Below are 18,791 nucleotides of genomic sequence, written 5' to 3' on the forward strand. Positions count from 1 at the left end.
CTAGCCTTGCAAAATGCTGTCCCCATTTGGTTTCGTAAATGACCCTTTAGCGGGCTATTTCGTCATTCTCCTAAGCTTGTAGGTAATGAGCCATGAGGTAAGGCCTTTGAAATCTGAGACCATGCGCCCACCGACACTCTCTTCACTGAAAAATATTTTTTTCTGATTGGAGAGTATATTGAGTGTAATGCCACGACAACAAATAGGATTTTCTTTATGTCCATGGGTGATGATGCTGGCACCAACTTTACGGGCAAAGAAGATAAATCTGTGTCTATTCTTATGAAAATAAACCACTGCCCTTCAGTGATGTAACATATCTAACACAGTGAACCTGCCATCAGGGAGGAGGCTGCAATCCCCAGGGAATCCTGCCATTTGGGGATTGCATGTTGCTTTTTCCTGTTGACAGGTGTCTTTCGGCAATAGAGGTAGCCAGAGCATCTTTGGTGAGGAAGAGGTATGTTGTCGCACCCACGAATGATGTCCATCTTGCCACAGAGGTAACGATTTTTCATGGGTTCATTGAGCAAGCACCAAGGTAGCTGAAGAAATAAGCCGAATGATCACAAGATGGGTCTTCTAATCCACTTGATTGTTGAGTACCTCCTTTCCAGTGGATGCCCTCTAGTGGGCAGCTCTCTTCATGCTTGAGTACAGAAGAGCCATCCACATTCCCCTTTCCCAAAACTCTTAGTTATCAATCTTCCAATCTTATCTTTCCAAGTCCCTGATCAGTCAGCCAACCTATTAGTAACTACCCATAAATTAGTGTAGAGTCATACCTCAAGCCATCTTTCTTTCCATACAGAGAGCAATCAGATATATTTCCAGTTATCCTGCCCACTGAGGGGATTTTCCTTCACCATGGTTTTTGAGGGCATTCTTGAGTGATTGCATTGCCAGTCCGTTTCTAGCCAGCGCCAGTATACTGTATACTGTATACTGTGCAGACTTGTTCTAAAGTTGGGCCTGTTAACTGTTAAATTCTGTTAACTGATCATTAAAGAAATAAAATAAAAAAACCACTCCACGAGGTTGTAGCCATGGGTCAAGGGTATGGTGGCAAAGGAGAAGGACTAGATACCATGGGAGCTGAGGCCACCTGTTCATGTAATTTATTTGTGCATTCCGGACCCACCACTTCCATTTAACATGCCACACACGTCCAATTTTATGATTCAATGAAGCAGACAATACCCAGCTAATGGTGGATGTTTCAGATCACATAGTGACTTGGTGTCTCTGGCTCAGGCACTCAGTTTCTACCAGAGCGTGCTAGCAAGCCAATAACTGCTTTTGTCATTATTAGCAAAAAACAACCTTACTCCAAATTCTTAGGAGTCAATACCATGATTCTCTCATTGAGTCTTACTCGAGTTTCCATAAGCATCTCCAGCTACCAGACACTAATTACCACTGGAGCTGCTAGGGCATAAGATCCAAGCAGTGGGGAAACTTGCACTGTGGTCTGGATCTGTTTTAGAGTTTCTCGCTCTGGGACTTACTCAGAACTGATAGCTTTATAAATTATTTGGGAATAGATCTATTGATACATTTAGTTGCCCTGCATTTTTTTTTAAAGATTTTATTTTTTTAAAGTAATCTCTACACCCAGAGTGGGGCTCAAACTTACAACCCTTAAGCCAAGACTTGCACACTCTATTGACTGGGCCAGCCAGGCTCCCCAAACCCAGTGCTACACTTAAATATGTCTGCTTCCAACACCTAAAGAGGTCCATCACATAGTATGCCTCTTTCTGCATAGTAGGCAGTGTGAGATACAGCAATTTGACTCACTTTATAAGAGGATATCCTGACATTTTCTAGGTCAATGACCTTTTTTATTTTTTAACTGGTTTTGTGTGTCCTGGAGTTTCGTGGGGTTTATCTCTGATCTTCAGGCATGTATATGCTTTATTAAGACATTTAAGGTATGCAATATTTCCTGTTTACCAGATCTAATTAGCATAATATCACCATTGTGGTGGCCAAAGTAATGCTCTGTGGAATATCAAAATGCTCAAGATCCCTTCATACTAGATGAGGACAGAGAGCAAAACTCTGAGAAAAAACAGTGAAAGTGCACTGCTGATCCTACCACAAGAATGCAAACTGCTTCTGATCATCCTTATTGATGGGAATAGAACAGAAAACCTCTGCTAGGTCCACGCTGCATACCAGATATCAGGAGATCCATCTCCTTTCTCTAGTAAATACATCAGGGCAGCAACTTAGAGTTACCAGATCATTAAGTTTCATTCTCAAAGACCCACTTAACTTTTTCACCAGCCAAACATGAACATTAAAGGCAGATGGGAGACCCCTTGGTGGCTCAGTGGTTGAGCATCTGCTTTCAGCTCAAGGTGTGATCCCAGAGTTCTGGGATGGAGTCCTGCATCAGGCTCCCTGAGGAGCCTGCTTCTCCTTCTGCCTAAGTTTCTGCCTCTGCCTCTCTCTCTCTCTCTCTCTCTGTAACTCTCATGAATTAATAAATAAAATCTTAAAAAAAAAAAAGCAGCCGGTCTAGGAATCACACCCCCTGCATTTAAAAGTCCTCAGTGGGAGAAATGTATCTCAAATTCCCTTATGGAAGGGCAGTTCTGAGCACTTCTTTTTGGCCTATTGCACCCTAATAGCTTTCAATCCATAGATTACATAACCAATGTGGAGATTTTATTATTTACTAAGCATGTCTAAGTTCCACCACACATTCAGGGGTTTGAGAAATCACTACCAATTGGGTTCTTTATTTCACTGGACCCACCATGAGCAAGCCTGAGTCAAAATCCCTTCTATCACCTCACATCCATAAGTCTCCAATCTTAACGGTGAGCTCTGGAGGCATTTTCAAATCCAGGAATTAGAATCAGCTCAAAGCCAGTATCGAAGAACACCTAGAAATTCTGCATATTTACCTTTCACCATGCACGGTCACCCTGGTAAATGGGTACCAGCTTCTCAGGAAAAGATTTGCAGAAATAGTCATGGAATGTATGTTGTAACAACATCGAAGTCCCTTTGCCACAGGGACTCAAATTGCTCCTCAATCAAGAGACTCCAAGACTTTTTGAACTAAGCTATGTCTGAGAATTAGGAAAGAGGCTATGTAACCCCACTAAGGTATCTTGAATCATGTTGCCCAGATCTAGAATAGTTCCATGTATATATTCCAGTTAGCACCATTGCAGATTGACTCTCCATTCTGTTTCTTCGTAAGCCTGATGAATTTCCAATCATAGAGATCCATGTGAGTAAAAATATAATTTGCCCTCTACCCCAGTTTGTCCAGCATGTCTCTGATGGCTGAGCACTACCACCAGATCTCTCCTATGCCGGAATCTGTCATTTCTACCGTCATTTCTTTCCAGTTCCACTACATCATCTACTACTATGATCTCTGGCCCATGTCAGATTACCACACTTTTTCAATAATTCTTGTGCTTTCCTGAGCAATGCAGTTATTATATTTTGATGAAGGGGATATCCCCTAGGACCTCCAGGGGGATAGTTAAGCAGTGGCTGAGCTAATGGTGAGTCCATTCCAACCTTCTCATCTTCTGAGCCTTTAGACCCTTTTCTCCACATTATTGGTTACAGGTTTTTGCTATTTGAATATGATCAATGAATCAGAACTTGTTCTAAATGCATAATCTCAGGCCTAGCCTGAACCTACAGAATCAGAGTCTACATTTTCACAAAATTGCCCAGTGGGCAATTGCATATTGAACTTTGAAAAACCCTGCTATGCACTATTACTGAGTCCTGGCTTCAATTATGTGACTCTTCTAGGTGTTTGAGTCAACATATTAAATCTAGAATACGGGGGGTGCCTGGGTAGCTCAGCGGCGGTTGAGCATCTACCTTTGGTTTGGGGCTCGATCCCAGGGTCCCGGGATTGAGTCCCACGTCGGGCCCCCTGCAGGGATCCTGCTTCTCCCTCTGCCTGTGTCTCTGCCTCTCTCTCCCTGTGTCTCTCATGAATACAATCTTTAAAAAAATAATAATAAATACATAAATAAATCTAGAATACCAGGTGAGTGCTCCAGTATCAATAAATGCTGCCTAATTTTCTATTCTATATTCCTGTATCTCACACCTTCAGAACCCATTCCCATACATTCTGCCTATAAAGGAACACTTTAAAATATGCCCTGGCAGAGAAAGAGAACCTGAGACAGAGCCGCCCCTGTGGTATGCTGGGCCCTGGGCAGAGACAGTAGGGCTCTTTTCTATATAAATGATTTAATTGTAAAAATGTTCTGCAAAGTTCAAGGACACATGTGAGCCAAAGTGATTTACGATATATGCACAACTCTTTCGAACTTATACTTTTTGACACAAATATGTCTCTTTGCGTCTGCCATTTTCTAGAACCATTTATCTCATGCTCCTGACATCATTACTCATGATGTTGCATCATCCATCGTGCTGCTCATGCACACTGGCTTCCAGGGACTCTCTCAAAAGTGGTTATTGTGTTTTACTCACAATGACTGTTGGTCAAATTGATCCAGAGTATGCAGAATGAGAATGATAATTTGATTTCTGGTCATGTTAAACATTCCATTCAAGGCTGACCTGGGAAAGCAAATTGATACCACATCAGTCAGGAGCAACAGAGGGTGTGGATTAAGACATGGGTAGCAGTCTTGAAAGCCTTCAGAGGATACAAGCATGGCCACTCCCAGAGAATTGCCTGGCACATGGCACAGAGCCTGTGAAGAGGGTGGTGGCCACCCAGTGAGCCAGCAGTGAAGCGTACACAGGATAAAGGACACCCGCTATTGTCCCCACTGCCTTTGGGTACTAGTGATTAGAGTCAGTACCACTGGCAAAACACATTTAGGCAAGAGTAGTATAATGAGTCTACATAAAAGGCATAAGCCCAAAGGTCAACAGTCCAGTAGCCTGGAGTTCTGAACTCATCTCCCTGATATGAGTCACCCCAAATCAGCATATCAGCACCATTCTGTTCTTTTGGCCCAATTCTAAGTGGGTTACAGGGTCAAAATATGCCTCAAAGGTGATAAATAGGGCCTGGGGCCCACGCAGGTCCCAGCCCAAGCTCAGAGCTCCTGCTCAGATTGCACCCTTGATTCCAGCTGGTCCCAGGCACTGGAAGAGGACTTGGAAAATTTTGAGTAAGACACTTACCTTTAAGGGCCCTTGTAGGACCCAATATGGCCTGGAGCACCTTGCCTGGACAGCACTACCAACCACAGAAGGAAGAGTTCCAGCCAGTTCCAGCCCCTGAAGGAAGAGTTAGAAAATTATAATTCAATTAACCCAAAATCATGCAGAACCATGTGCAGGCTATGGTGTCCCACCTGTTCAGTACTGCTGGTCCTACCTGTCCCACGTACCAGACAGGGGTCGAGATAATTTTAAGGAAGGCATTCCAGAACATGTCTCTACTCCATCCCCCAGCCCCCACACACCTTATAGTGCAGGGCCCAGAACAGGGGTCCTACTTGTCTGGATCTAAGGGCAGTACTGGTTTGGGGAATAAATACTCTGTCCTCTCTTTTGAGCTATCTTACCACCCTCTACCCTTACAGTGACTGAACCCAACCTGAAGCCAAAAAGCAAGTGACTTAAGTAATAAACGTCAGCCTCCTGGGACAAGAAGCAATGAGCAGAAAGGTGGAAGTAGTCCAGAGAGGCAAACTGAAAATATCTAGCACATGGATGGACAATTAGTTTTTATTCATCCCTTTAGTCCATTGTCTTTTCATTTCTATTACTGCTAATAAATTGATTTCAGTTGAATTGTTCCTTTGTAGATATGCTGGATCATTTTCTCAGCTCCATATTCTGGCTCACTAATTCTCTGACTATTTAATCTGTTGCTTAAATAGTCCATTTGAGTTTTTCATTTCAGTAACTTATTTTCATTTACAGAAATTCTATTTTTTACCTTTCTTTTAAAAATAGTGTTTTTTTGTAGTTTCTATTCTTCCTTTTAATTCTAAATATTTGATTTTTTAAAAATAGAAAGCAGTTCTTAGGTGACGTTTGTTTTTTTTTTTTTTTAATTTGTTTCCTGGCTCTTATTCATGATGAATGACTTTCTTGCATGTTTCACCATTTTTAATTGTGAGTTCATTTTTAGTGGGGTTGTACTTTCTATGCAAAGTCTGTATGACCTGAGTTATGGAGGTATTCCCTCCAGAGTGGTCCTGCATTTGCTTTGCCAAATGGGTTAGAGCTATTATTGGCCAAGCTCCAAATTTTATGTTAATTTCTCAGGCTTGGAATTCCTGAACCACATGATTCAATAACACTTAGATGCCAGTCCTGAGCAGGGTGGAGGCTTGGCCTTTAATTTCTCATAAAAGGCATGTTCCTTCCGCTCAGCATTCTTGAGAGTTATAAGTTCTTGTCACCTTCATAGATGGCCTTCTTTCATTGTATGATTATAAAAACCTAAGCTTTATTCCTGGTCTGAAACTATACTAATCTTTTGGATTCCCTTACCATTCTCTACCTAGTCCTCATCCTCTACCCAATCCCAACCCCTGCTATTGCGATGTCAGCTTCTAGCTCATATGACTGACTTTCATGTCCCATTGGATTTTCTGTTTGCCGGTCTCTTTTTGTTTGTGGCACCTAAAATGTTTCTTGTTTTTCCTCTGGAGCTCAGCTCTATTTTAGAGTTTTTAGTTATATGTTATCTACCATTTCTAGAAATCTGTAGTGGGGAGGTGTCTTGTTGTCTCAGCCCACAGGTTTCCAGAATCAGAAGTCCTCACTGTCTTTCTATTTCAAATAAATTTAATTTGACTCATCTAAGTTCATCAAGAATTGATTGAGAATCTAAAACATGTTAATTCACTGCTAGACATTAGAGATAAAGAACTAAATAAGACTTAGTCGCTGCTTTTAGGAAATTTGCCATCAAGTGGGAACTACAAGCATCTTTAAAAATTATAATACAATGTGGTAAGTACATTCCATTTTACAGAATAAGCGGTGGAGAGGATAGATTGAAGGATACATGGCATGAGGCCAGAGACCAATAGAGTGATTCTTTGACTACGAGATTATGGGAATCTGTACTACTGTTTTCATGTAGGAATTCCTTCCTGACATTTCTTGAAGAATTTTATGTTTATCCAAATCCTAACAATAATAATAATCAGAAAAATGAGAGAAAGTATAATTTGCCTGTGAGAATTAGAGCTTAACTATTAACATTAGAGGCATTAATGGCTCAAAGAAACCCATTCAACATCAAGTCAAAAACAAGAGCAGGAACCATGGAGCCACAGAGTCAAATATTGAAGCTAACATTCCAGAAACTGGAGCAGAAGCATGTAAGAGGGAAGCAGTCACAATATAATCAGTTGGTCTTGCTTATGGTTGTTGACATGCTATAGGTGTGTTTCTGTGGCTCTGTCTTCTGATAATGATGTCATTCTTGCAAATAAAATAAATATTAATAAGTTTAGACACATAGTATACTTCATACAAATTCTCAGTGGTGTGCTAAGAAATTAACAAGTTTTGGGAAGCAAAATAAGTCCCGAATGGGCAATTTGGGCATGCAATCCCATGGGGCGCTGTTGAGCTTGTTAGAAGAGCTAAATGCTGTGTTGTTTGAATATTACCAAGCTCTTATTAGCATTTCTCCTGTGTAAATATTCATCAGAAGCTATAGGTCTTTGCAAGTATTTTGACAAAAGAAATAAACAGAGAAAAACAGACTAATGTTATAGAATGCTCTAAAATAGGAGACCAGAAGCTAATCTAAAATTTGAATTTAGAAAAGCAATATCTATTTAAATGGCAAAACAAAAACCAAGCCAAGCAGACAAAATATTTTCATTGGTAAAAAGAGAAAATGAGCTTATTCGAAGCAACATGTTCACTAACACCCAATCCGAAGATGTTTTTAACACGTCTTCAACCAACCAATTCAACTAACCTCAACACAAGATAAAAGACATTTTTTGACACCTGGAATCTTTGTCCTAAAACAAAGTTAGATTACTGATCAAGGAGATTCATGCTTGTGTGATTTATAATTTTATTTTAAGAATAATTTTAATATATTAAATATTTGCAATTCTATCTTTCCATTTTTAAAATGATTCTAAAATCAATGATTTAAAATTATTACTCATAGCTAAAATTAACAACATAGGAAACAACAGTTGTGGAGAAAGGGGAACCATCTTACATTGTTGGTGGGAATGCAAACTGGTGCAGCCACTCTGGAAGTCAGTATGGAGGTTCCACAAAAACTTAAAATAGAACTACCCTATGACGCAGCAATTGCACTACTGGGTATTTACCCAAAGCATAAAAGCATACTGATTCGAAGGGATAGATGCACCCCAATGTTTATAGCAGTGTTATCAACAATAGCCAAACTATAGAAAGAGCCCAAATGTCCATCGATTGATGAATGGATCTTCATAAAAGAGGTGATGTATCTACATACAATGGAATATTACTTGGCCAACAAAAAGAATGGAATCTTGCCATTTGCAATGACATGGATGGAGCTAAAGAGTATTATGCTAAGTGAAATAAATCAGAGAAAGACAAATACCATATGCTTTCATTCCTATGTGGAATTTAAGAAACAAAACAGGTGAACATAGGTGAAAAAAAAGAGAGAGAGGCAAACCATAAAACTGATTTTTAACTGTAGAAAACAAACTGATGGTCACCAGAGGGGAGGTGGGAGATGGTGGGAGGATGGGCAAAGTAGATGATGGGGAGTGAAGACGGCACTTGTGATGAGCACTGGGTGTTGTATGGAAGTGATGAATCATTATATTGTACACCTGCAACTAGTTTACACTGTGTGTTAACTAGCTGGAATTTAAATAACTTTAAAAAACATAAAATCATTACTCAGCATTTCTTTGGGGTTAATATTCCCTTCTAATTTTATCTTCTCATTATTTTATCTTCTAGTCATCATCAAGTGTCTACATTAAGCAGAGGTTGTTTTTCATGTTATTGAATTATGTAATTTGATTGCAATATTTTGGCTCATAATAGTAATAACCAAGCATTTATTATTATATCTTGTTCTTCTTTACAGAAAACCTTTCAAATGCTTATTCTAACCCTATGACAGAAAAACTACACATTGTTTATCATGGTGGCCAATCTTTATTATTTAAAAATACTTAAGGGGGTATGAAAACTATAGACTAACCTGATTTCAGAAATTCAGATTTCTTGTGTCTGCACCACAAAAATCATCATGCCAGACATTTGGAAACGCTGGCCTGTGCTAAGGCAGCCGTCGTGAAAGTGGAGAGGAAAGATACCGAAGAGTTGGAATCATCAGGCTTTAGTGGCTGAGCCGATGTGAGGAATTGGGGAGAAAGGAATCTAGAATATCTTCCCAGTGTCTGGTTTTGTCGACTTGGTTGATGCAGATTTGAGAAAGAAAAGTACAATGGGGAATCGAGATTGTTGGAGTGTAGAAAGTCTAAGGAACCTGAGTCATTAGTCTGGGGATGTCCTCTGGTGTCTGGAACTCAGCAGAGAGGTTTGTTCTGGAGATGGAGACTTGAGACAGCCGTGAACAGAAGGGAGAATCGTGGGCAAGTCAGTATTTGTTTCCGACTGTTCGGACTCGTTTAGAACACCTAAAATATAATAGAAGAGGTGGGTGTTTGGGAGCAATATGCGATAATTATTTTACAGCTTTCCCAACCTTATGCATCATCTTAGTCATTTTGGCAAACAAAATACGACAGCTGGTCATGGCTTTTAGCCCCTAGAACTTTCAGAGTTGCAGATTTATATACTTCCAAAAGTAAAACAGAAGTGCCTTTCGGTTTTACTTTAAAAGGAAACTAAAATTGTAGGGAGGGGGAAGAAATCCTATTTAACCCTTCCTTTTCCTTTAACTACAACAACGTTTACACAAATGTGGAGGAAAAAACATGAAAATACATTAAAGCACCTAGGAAATAATACAGTATCAAAGAAGAGATGAAGAGAGCCCAGAGGAACCACTGGCATATGAATATGGAACAGTAATTGTGTGTGCAACAAGTACCTCGTGCTAATTTTTTTTTTCAGTTGAACGTCTGTGACTGTGTTCTGATTTGTATGCTATGGAGCCTAGAGCTAAAAGCCAAAGCTCCAGAGCTAGACACATTGAAGCTTGGATCTTGACTCCTCTGCTTCCAAGCTGTGTGACCTTAGGTAAGCTGCGTGACCTCTCTGAGCTTCAGTCTCCCTATGTGTGAAATGAGTCATCCTCAACTTCTTCCATCCCCTAAGCCCTCCGCCGGTCATGTACTAAACATTTCTTGCATCTGTGACCTTCTCTCCAGCTCCACTGCCCATGGCCAGGTCCAGGCTAGGGAAAGCTGCATGGCCTCCTAGTTTGGTGTCTCTGCCTTCAGTCTTGGTCTCTTGAAATCCATTCTGGATCCTGTAGCCAGAGTGATTGCTTGGAATACTAAGCCTGATCCTGGGGATGCCTGGGTGGCTCAGCGGTTTAGAGCCTCCCTTCAGCACAGGGTGTGATCCTGGGGTCCTGGGATTGAGTCCCACGTCGGGCTCCCTGCATGGAGCCTGCTTCCCCCACTGCCTGTGTCTCTGTCTCTCTCTCTGTCTGTCTCTGTCTCTCACAGATAAATAAATAAATAAATAAATAAATAAATAAATAAATAAATAAATCTTTAAAAAAAATAAAAAACATAAACCTGATAATGTCACTTGATGATTTGAAAGTCTGCATTATCTCCCCATTGCTCGTAGGGCTTCCCACCTGCCTCCCTCCTGCTCCCACAATGGGGCACTTATCAAAACCCTCCCTGAACTCCCTGTGGCCTCTGGGTCTTTGCACAGGTTGAACATGACCCCCGTCTCCTCCACTCCATGCACTTTGACCACCTCCCTTTTATCCATCCAGCCTCAGCTTGGAGACCGCTCAGGGAGTCTCTCTTCTCCCGCCCTCCAATTTTGAGATGTAGTTCCCTTCACAGGCATTCCCATAACACAGTATACTTCTCTCCATCCTGTTTTCTCATCGTGTATTAAATTACTTAATAATTACTTAACTATAGCGGTCTGCAGTTTATCAGGAAAATGGAAGCTACTCTGTGTATTATGAGTATTAAGAGTTTTAAGATAAAAAAAAAATTTCCACAACCATCAGGGAAGCAAAGATCAGGGAGCTATTGGTAATGTCACCTGGGAAACTCCAAAAAATCTATTAGGGGCTCCCACCAACTATTTAAGCCGGTAGCACAGTATAGACCATTCTCAAAAAAGTCCATCTGAAAGCTGTTTACATTTCTCTGTGCATCTGTTCACGTCTGCCTCTGAGGAATAAAGATCTCAGTCTTCCCCCTTCCTCACCTAAGAGCCTCTCCCTGGAAGATCTCTCTTGGAACCATGTAAAGAAGATTCTGGGAAATGGAGCTACCAGCTTCTCTTCTCCAAGGCAGGAAGACATCAGAATGGGATGACAGTGATGTTCAAGGTCACAACACATGGTTCAGCACACTCGTCCTCTGGAAATAGTTCACTACAGTCACGTTAACGACATCGATGATATTGAACTTAATGGATATTTTGTTTGTTCATGGGGCACCCTTGCCCCAGTTCCTGTAAAATCACAAAAACTCAGTGGGAGTGCACATTCACTATGGTCCATACAATGAGTATTATGGCTGAGGCTGAGTTGTTTGTGTACTTTTCTATGACTGTTAAGTGGATAGATGAGTCACATCCTTGTGTCCTGCACATAACCCATTAAAACCAACAGGCCTCTACAGACCTGGGAAAAAAACAGGGCTGTCTTGCACTCCTAGAATTCATTCCTGGCAAAGGTGCTACAAGTCAAAATGATGTAAGCTGAATCAGATTTTCCAGTAGAAACTAAGCCACATGCATTGCCAACCACCAAATGACCAACTTCTTATAGCAAATAATCACAAGTGCAACAACAAACTAAATACAAATTATGTATCTGTACACGAGTCAGTACAACACTTCATGAAATGCATAGACACCAACCAGGGCAACACAGAAGCCAATCGCTGTAGCATAGTAACGTTAAACCTTTAATATCTTTTTAATGATTTCTGTTATATTTGCCACAATGACTAGAAAGTGAAATTGCATTTTTCTAGGGAATCTTACACTGTCGTAAGAATCTTTAAATAGAGGGGCGCCCGGGTGGCTCAGCAGTTGAGTGTCATCTGCCTTTGGCTCGGGTTGTGATCCCGGGGTCCTGGGATCGAGTCCCACTTCGGGCTCCCCACATGCAGCCTGCTTCTCCCTCTGCCTGTGTCTCTCCCTCTCTGTGTGTGTGTGTGTGTGTCTCATGGATAAATAAATACAATCTTTTTTTAAAAAAATCTTTAAATAGAACTTTGAGTTGCTAGTGCACAAATAAAATTGACCATTTCAAATTTGAATTCTGTGTTTTGTTTTCTGAGCTGCCGCCCTGTAAGCACTAGCTTCTCCCTCACACCCAATCTTATGCTAGGCATGCTTTCTTTAAAAACTTTGCTTTTAGGACACACAACCTAACCTTGCACTGAAATTTCCACCACTTTCTCTCCTATCCTATCATTTCACAGCTTCAAGAACTTTCCTTACCTGGCCTGGAATTATAGCTAGACTCATTAATAGGCATCATTAGGCTGGTCCTGAGTCCAGAACTCATTCTTTTGCAGCTACAGTTGAATAGAAGCCTCTAGGGGAGAAATGTACTTTCCATTAAGAGAAGGGGGGGAGCTCTAAGAGACTAAGTAGTTAGAATATGTTTGAGTTAAAGAGCTTCTTCCTTCCTACCTAAGCATGCTGCAACACAGAGATCCAAATTCATGGTAGTCTCCCAAGGTGGCTGCCTTGGTTGAAGCACTTCTGAATCGTGAATTGTCTGTAGAAGTGGTGTAATCAAGGTGATCACTCCCACTCTGTGTGCACAGGGCGATTTTCATTGGTCTGTAGCCTTTCTTTTCTTCTTCTTTCTCTCTCCCTCCCCGCCAGCCCCCACTTTCTCTGCTGGAGTCCAGTCTTTCCTCCTACTCTGCTGCCTTCATGCTGGAGCCAAAAAGGAAGGGTCTGGGCGCCCTCAGGGTGGGGGGGGGGGTGCCAGGGACAGGGATGGTGGAGGCCGAGACGGAGCACAGCAGGAAGGCAGGTCCCAAACCCAAGCCACAGAATGACAGCACTGCACTTTGCATTCCCAAAGTCACTGACGAGGCAAGTTTTATAGAGTCTCCAGTAACTTCCAGGTTCTCGTCTGTGAAATGAGTGGGCTACAGTAGTGAGCCCTTCTTCCCACTCTGACATGCTTCGGCTATGTGATGTGTATTGTCTGCCTGCTGAGAGAACACAGTGGCATGATTTACTACGCCATGAAAATATGTGCCACAGGCCAGTGTGAACATAGATGGAGAGAGCAAACATCCATTTGAGTTCTAACACCATAGGTAGAAGGTGAAGATACTGGGTCGGGTTGGGCACATCTTGGGAAGGGGTCGGGCAGGAGGTGGGATTTCCAGAGACAACTGAATAATGAGAGAAAACAAGTCAACTTAAAAGCTTCTAATTCAGGGGATCATGTACTTTAAAGCTCTAGAAAATGTTGGTCCTCCTTAGATGAGCTGGCTCACTCTGCCTTCAACATCTTCCTTGCACCATCTCTTGTCCTCCCAGGGTCATGTCACATTGACCCCATTGACTTCCTGGAATTCTCTCCAGTGTGGAAACCTCCTAACTGGAAAGTCCTGACTGCCAGGACATAGTGGTTTTTCCTGCAGAAAGCACTTCCCCGTATCTAAAACTCAAAGCCCTTACCCCATCCTGAGTACATCAGCCCCGACCTGGGACCAGGATGTCATTGGTGTCAGTATTGGACTCATTGCTCCTGAAGGCTTTGTTTCCCCATTGTGAGTCTGTGCTGCTTAATTTAGACCATAAACTCTTAGAAGGAAGAGTTTATTTCATCCGATTTGGCTCTGAATTTGTGCACATTACAGGTTCTCTTTGGATTAACTGTTGAATGAAAAAGATGTTCTCGGGCTTAATAAAGGTTGATCGCAGCTCATATCATCCTTCAGAATTGTGGCTGTGAGATGATCACTGCAGGCCTCCCTGCTCTAACCCTCTGTAAATGTGAGAGTGACCAAGTCCCATGGACAGGGATTGGAGCCCAGGTGCCAGTATTGTGGTCCAGGCTGTCTTAGGTGGTCCCATATTTGAGCTATTCTCCTCTCCTTTGTATTCCTCGTTCCAAGAGAGGAAGTATCTGGCTGTGTTTGTGTGGGTCTTTCTCCCTAGATTTGGTTGACCTCTGGAGTTTCTTCTGGAAGGGATGAGCCAAATCACCTTTCTTGTCAGAGAGGCTGAGATTCCTTGAGATGCTTATGAGTAGCAGAGAGGCCAATACGAGTCCCTATTTTGCAACTGGGAAACGTGAGATCAGGGAAGCATGAAAGAACTCATTCGGGGATTATAGTAAATAGATGGGAGAGATGAAAATAGGCCCCGTAACCCAATCTGCTGAGGATGGATGGTGGATAGCTAGATAGAACCAGCAACAAGAGACCTGAGTCATCTGGGCCAACCTCTTCCTTTTATAGGATCTTGAAACTCAGAGAGGAGTAGTGACTTGCTCTCTTTGCTAGTGAAAGTCTCCATGTTTGGATTCCATCTGATCTTTGTGTTTTACTATAGGTATATAGTCAGTCTAATTCCAAAGCAACAGCACTCCTTCTAGGGTCCCAAGGAGCCAAGGAATGTGGGCAGGGCCAGTATTACCTACCCCACACCCATCTGCATCAACCCTGTCCAAAGTCCCAACAAGTTAGGTCAGCAAATAAATAAATAAATAAATAAATAAATAAATAAATAAATTTCAGCTAAATAAATAATCATAAGGTATGTATTTTAAATTACCAGGCCAGAAAGGTCACGGAATAATCTAGAAGAAAGAAACTAAGCAGAAACAAATGCTATACAACTGGAATAATTGGCTAAATATAAGAAAGAAAAAATAAATTCCAGATTTTATGTTCGCATAAACCAAAGAGTATCTCACTGGTGTAAACAAAGTATATATTTTTTTCTCTAATTGTGCTTTTATGTTTGTTTCCTTTCTGGTGATCACTTCCAGCCAGCTGATCACGTGGTTCATGAAAGCCCAGGTTTAGGACAGATTCCCCAGCCTCCGCTTCCAAAGTTGGTGCCCCTATGACCCTCTTCTATAGAAAGTCTGGAGTTGCCACCGAGAGGAAAACATGTGGCCCACCGTGGTGTTCCAGGGAAGTGGGTGAGGGCTGTGCTCGTTTAGCCAGACTGTCTGAGAAACAGTCATAAAAACTCCAGATGTTTGTGCCATCAGGGCCAAGCTATCAAAATCAGAGGGACTCTCCATGCTCGTGTCATCAAACGATATAACCCCACTAGTGATGGGAGCCCCCCGAAGCTGGTTGATGGCGAGCAGGAGCTATTATGAAATTCCCCCAGTGACCTCAAGATTCCTGCCTTGAAGAACACAGCACCCGACTTGGCTCTGCATCCAACTTTCCTAATGGCATCTGTACAGAAGAAGCTTTTTCTCGGTCCTGCCTCTTAATAGGGCACGTTGCCCATTGGAAATTTCCTCCAGGGTCCTAGGTGGTGAGAGGCTCAGGGTCAGCTCACAGTGTGTGGAAGCGCTTTAGAACCTCCAAGTACAGTGTTCGCTGTCCTTGGGACGGAGGAGTGCTCTGTGAATCAAGGCCTTCTCAGTTGTCAGCCCTGTGTCAGTGTTTGCTGAGGCCTGAAGTCAAAGGCAAGTCGGAACAGTGTGGAGACTTTGGCAAAGGGCTTGTTCCCCCATCTCTAGCTCCCCATTCGAATGAAACAATTCTAGGGTGAGGTTGGCCCTAGGAATTATTTCTCTGACTCATATTCCCTTTGCGCTTTTCACACACTCAGAATGTAACAACTCTGAGTACCTCATAGCCCTGGGCAGAGAGAGGCCTGGGTTGGGGCAAAGCCCTACTGGGGCCCACTCCCAAGGCTGAGAAGACAAATAGGGAGGTGTCTCTCCACGCCGATTTCTTTCATCACCCCAAGCTATTTGGGGACACCATTGCCACACACTTAGTGAAGAAGCCACAAACTGGTTCTAGCTCTCAAAGGTGGGGACAGGCCTACCGAAGACTTTTCTTTTGGACACTTACACATCTTTAATGGACATGTTAAAATAATTTTATATTTCCTCTCATTGCTAAAACTCTGAAGGAACATCCTCCCTTCTGTAGTCAAAGTAATAATTTGTCATCATGCAAGGAAATGTTTTTGTTATCACATTCATAAGTAGAAGCCAAAGCTGATAGAGAATTGGGCCAGGCAAGGAGGGACACGGGTTGCCTTGGTGTCTGCCCTTGTTGCCGGAAAGAGGGGCAAGGGGACCCTTCATCCTCAGAGATTTGGGCCAACACGAGAGATACAGATCCTGGCCCAGAAAAGCAGCATCTTGTCTGCTCTGGGGGCATCTTGTCTCATGTTTCCTCTTAGATCATCTGATTCAGGACACATTACCTCTCTTGGCACAGAGGGTAAAAGACAATGTCGACAAAATTCCCATTTTCAGGCAGCCCACATTCAGTGGGGGAGGCGGGCACAAAACAGCTTCCGTATGCGGGGTAAGCGCGGAGGCAGGCTTACTCAGGGGCTGCTGGGCTTCCTTTCCCAAGGACAAGGGCTGTAGCCCATCAGGCACACGGGCATATGTGCACACAAGTGGACACCACACAGCACTCCCTTGCAACATCAACTCTGTGCTGCTAAATGTCCCCATTGTGACTGGAAAGGCAAGAATAATGCAGGTGGAGCAAGTTAAGTTCTGGCAGGACTGAGAAAGAGAGTTTGCACAAAAGCCACCTGTGTTCTGCCACTTTCTTGGAGATGTTCCCACTCCCCAAATTTCACAAGCCCTGGCTCAGTCCGAAACAAAAAAGTGAGTGTACAAATCCTGTAAAATGCACAGCTCACGCCTCCAGGTGGCAGCCGTCTTGTTCTCTCACACTCCCTGGAGCACAGAGACAACAGGTTGTCAGCTCTCTAGGGCTCAGGATTCCCAGATTCTCGGCCCCGCTCCTTGACTGCTCTTCTGTGACCTTCACAAGCTTCTGCCTTATTAGACCTTAAAGCTCCTTTGAATAAAATGTAGAAATGGGAGTTTATTGGAAAGTGAACGTGGAGTGCATGAAGGTGATGATGCCAGGTGGCATTCATTCATTACCTTGTTCGTTATGTCTGCATTTCACAATTATATTTGGGTGTGTATTCTGTGGTAACATGTTGGTGCAAAAGTCATGGGCGTGCAGAAGACAAAGATGAATAAAATGTGCCTGCCCTTCGAGGCGTTTGCCCTCAGCGTGAGAGACCTAAAGTTAATCAATTAGCAACAGTTCAAGGACGAATGATATGAGTACTTGAATAAAATATACCAGTAGAATTTCTAGCAACAGGCTTGCCTACCCTGACTTGGGCACTCCCTCTTATTTCCTCTATGCATGGAAATGCTAGCTAAACAAACGAAGAGAAAGAACTCAAACCCAGAGAGAGGGGAAAGTAGGAGCTGCTGTCATAATGGCCCAAGAGGTTCTTCAGGCCTGCATTTAGGCTCGAGGGACTGTGGACCAGTTTTTCATGTTTACACTCGTATTGATTAACTGGTCTTGAGCATGCATACATTTGGAAACTACAATTGAATCCCCCCCCCCACACACACACACCATAAAGGCCTCAGTGACCCAAAGGGCTTCCCAGTCCCTGGAAAGGGAACTAGGGAAATTTCATCCATCAACCTTGGAAGTAGCAAGGAACTTTGTCATCCCGTGGAGGCTTCCTGGAGTTCAAACAAACAAACAGTCATCCATGAGAAGGCAAAACTCCAGGCTTGTGCCGTGACAGGTGTGAGATCTAGATGTGTGCTATATATACAGATGGAAACCCCAAACCTAGATATTAGCATAACATAAAACATACTTTCAGGGCACCAGGGTGTCTCAGTCAGTTGGGCATCCAACTCTTGATGTCAGTTCAGGTCAAGATCTCAGGGTCCTGGGATCAAGCCCAACATCCGGCTCTGTGCTGGGCGTGGAGCCTGCTTGGTATGCTCTCCTTCCCTCCCCCTCTGCACCCCACCCTCACCCATGCACATGCTCATGCTCTCTGTCTCTAAACAAACAAAAACTACATTCTACACCATTGAAATCCCTGTGGCTCCAGTAGAAGTAATTAAAAAGCCACTTTGTAGAAGCACTGAAGCCAGATTAGACAGGATTCCCCCAGGGGGAAAAAAAAGCTATGCTAATGATAAGTTCATAATCAAAATTTATAAAGCACATGAAGAAACAAACAACCATGGGGTGAGGGAGTGTATATGGGTGTTGACTCAAGAACTGGAATAATTACACAGCTTGAAAAAGATGACGATATATGGTTATTTAAACTGATGAGATAGATCAATGAAGAAATGGAGGCTATAATCACAGCAGAAAACAGTTTGGAAACATAAAGATAAATTCAATAAAGAACTACATGATACTTTTACAAGTGAAAAATACGGTCCCTGAAAACTAAAAAAAAAAAACTCAATGGACAGGTTAAAAAGTAGATTTGTTTGGTACAATCACATAGGAAAGACTGTGCCATTATCTTGAAAGCTGAGCATTCCCATATTTTATGTCTCAGTAATTCCATTTCTTGGAACATAAGCAGGAGAAATGCAAGAGATGTGAACGGTGATGTTTACCATAGTGCTGTTTGTAATAGCAAAAACCTGGAAACAG

At 42.5% G+C, this 18,791-nt stretch overlaps 1 long non-coding RNA gene across 3 annotated transcripts; it reads right to left on the reverse strand.

The window, feature by feature from the left end:
• Window positions 1–4,366: 4,366 nt before the first annotated feature.
• On the reverse strand, window positions 4,367–18,119 carry LOC144306045 (uncharacterized). Of its 3 annotated transcripts, none has more exons than XR_013373077.1 (4): window positions 17,986–18,119; window positions 9,467–9,617; window positions 5,158–5,253; window positions 4,367–4,581 (listed from the first exon to the last, which is right to left on the reverse strand). It is a non-coding gene; the product is annotated as an uncharacterized LOC144306045 (long non-coding RNA). The 3 variants fall into 3 exon arrangements; XR_013373078.1 differs by lacking the exon at window positions 17,986–18,119 and adding an exon at window positions 16,534–16,719; XR_013373076.1 differs by lacking the exon at window positions 17,986–18,119 and adding an exon at window positions 11,347–11,584.
• Between the last annotated feature and the right edge of the window lie 672 nt (window positions 18,120–18,791).

This window comes from Canis aureus, chromosome 3, assembly GCF_053574225.1.
Source record: "Canis aureus isolate CA01 chromosome 3, VMU_Caureus_v.1.0, whole genome shotgun sequence".
NCBI classification, from domain to species: Eukaryota; Metazoa; Chordata; class Mammalia; order Carnivora; family Canidae; genus Canis; species Canis aureus.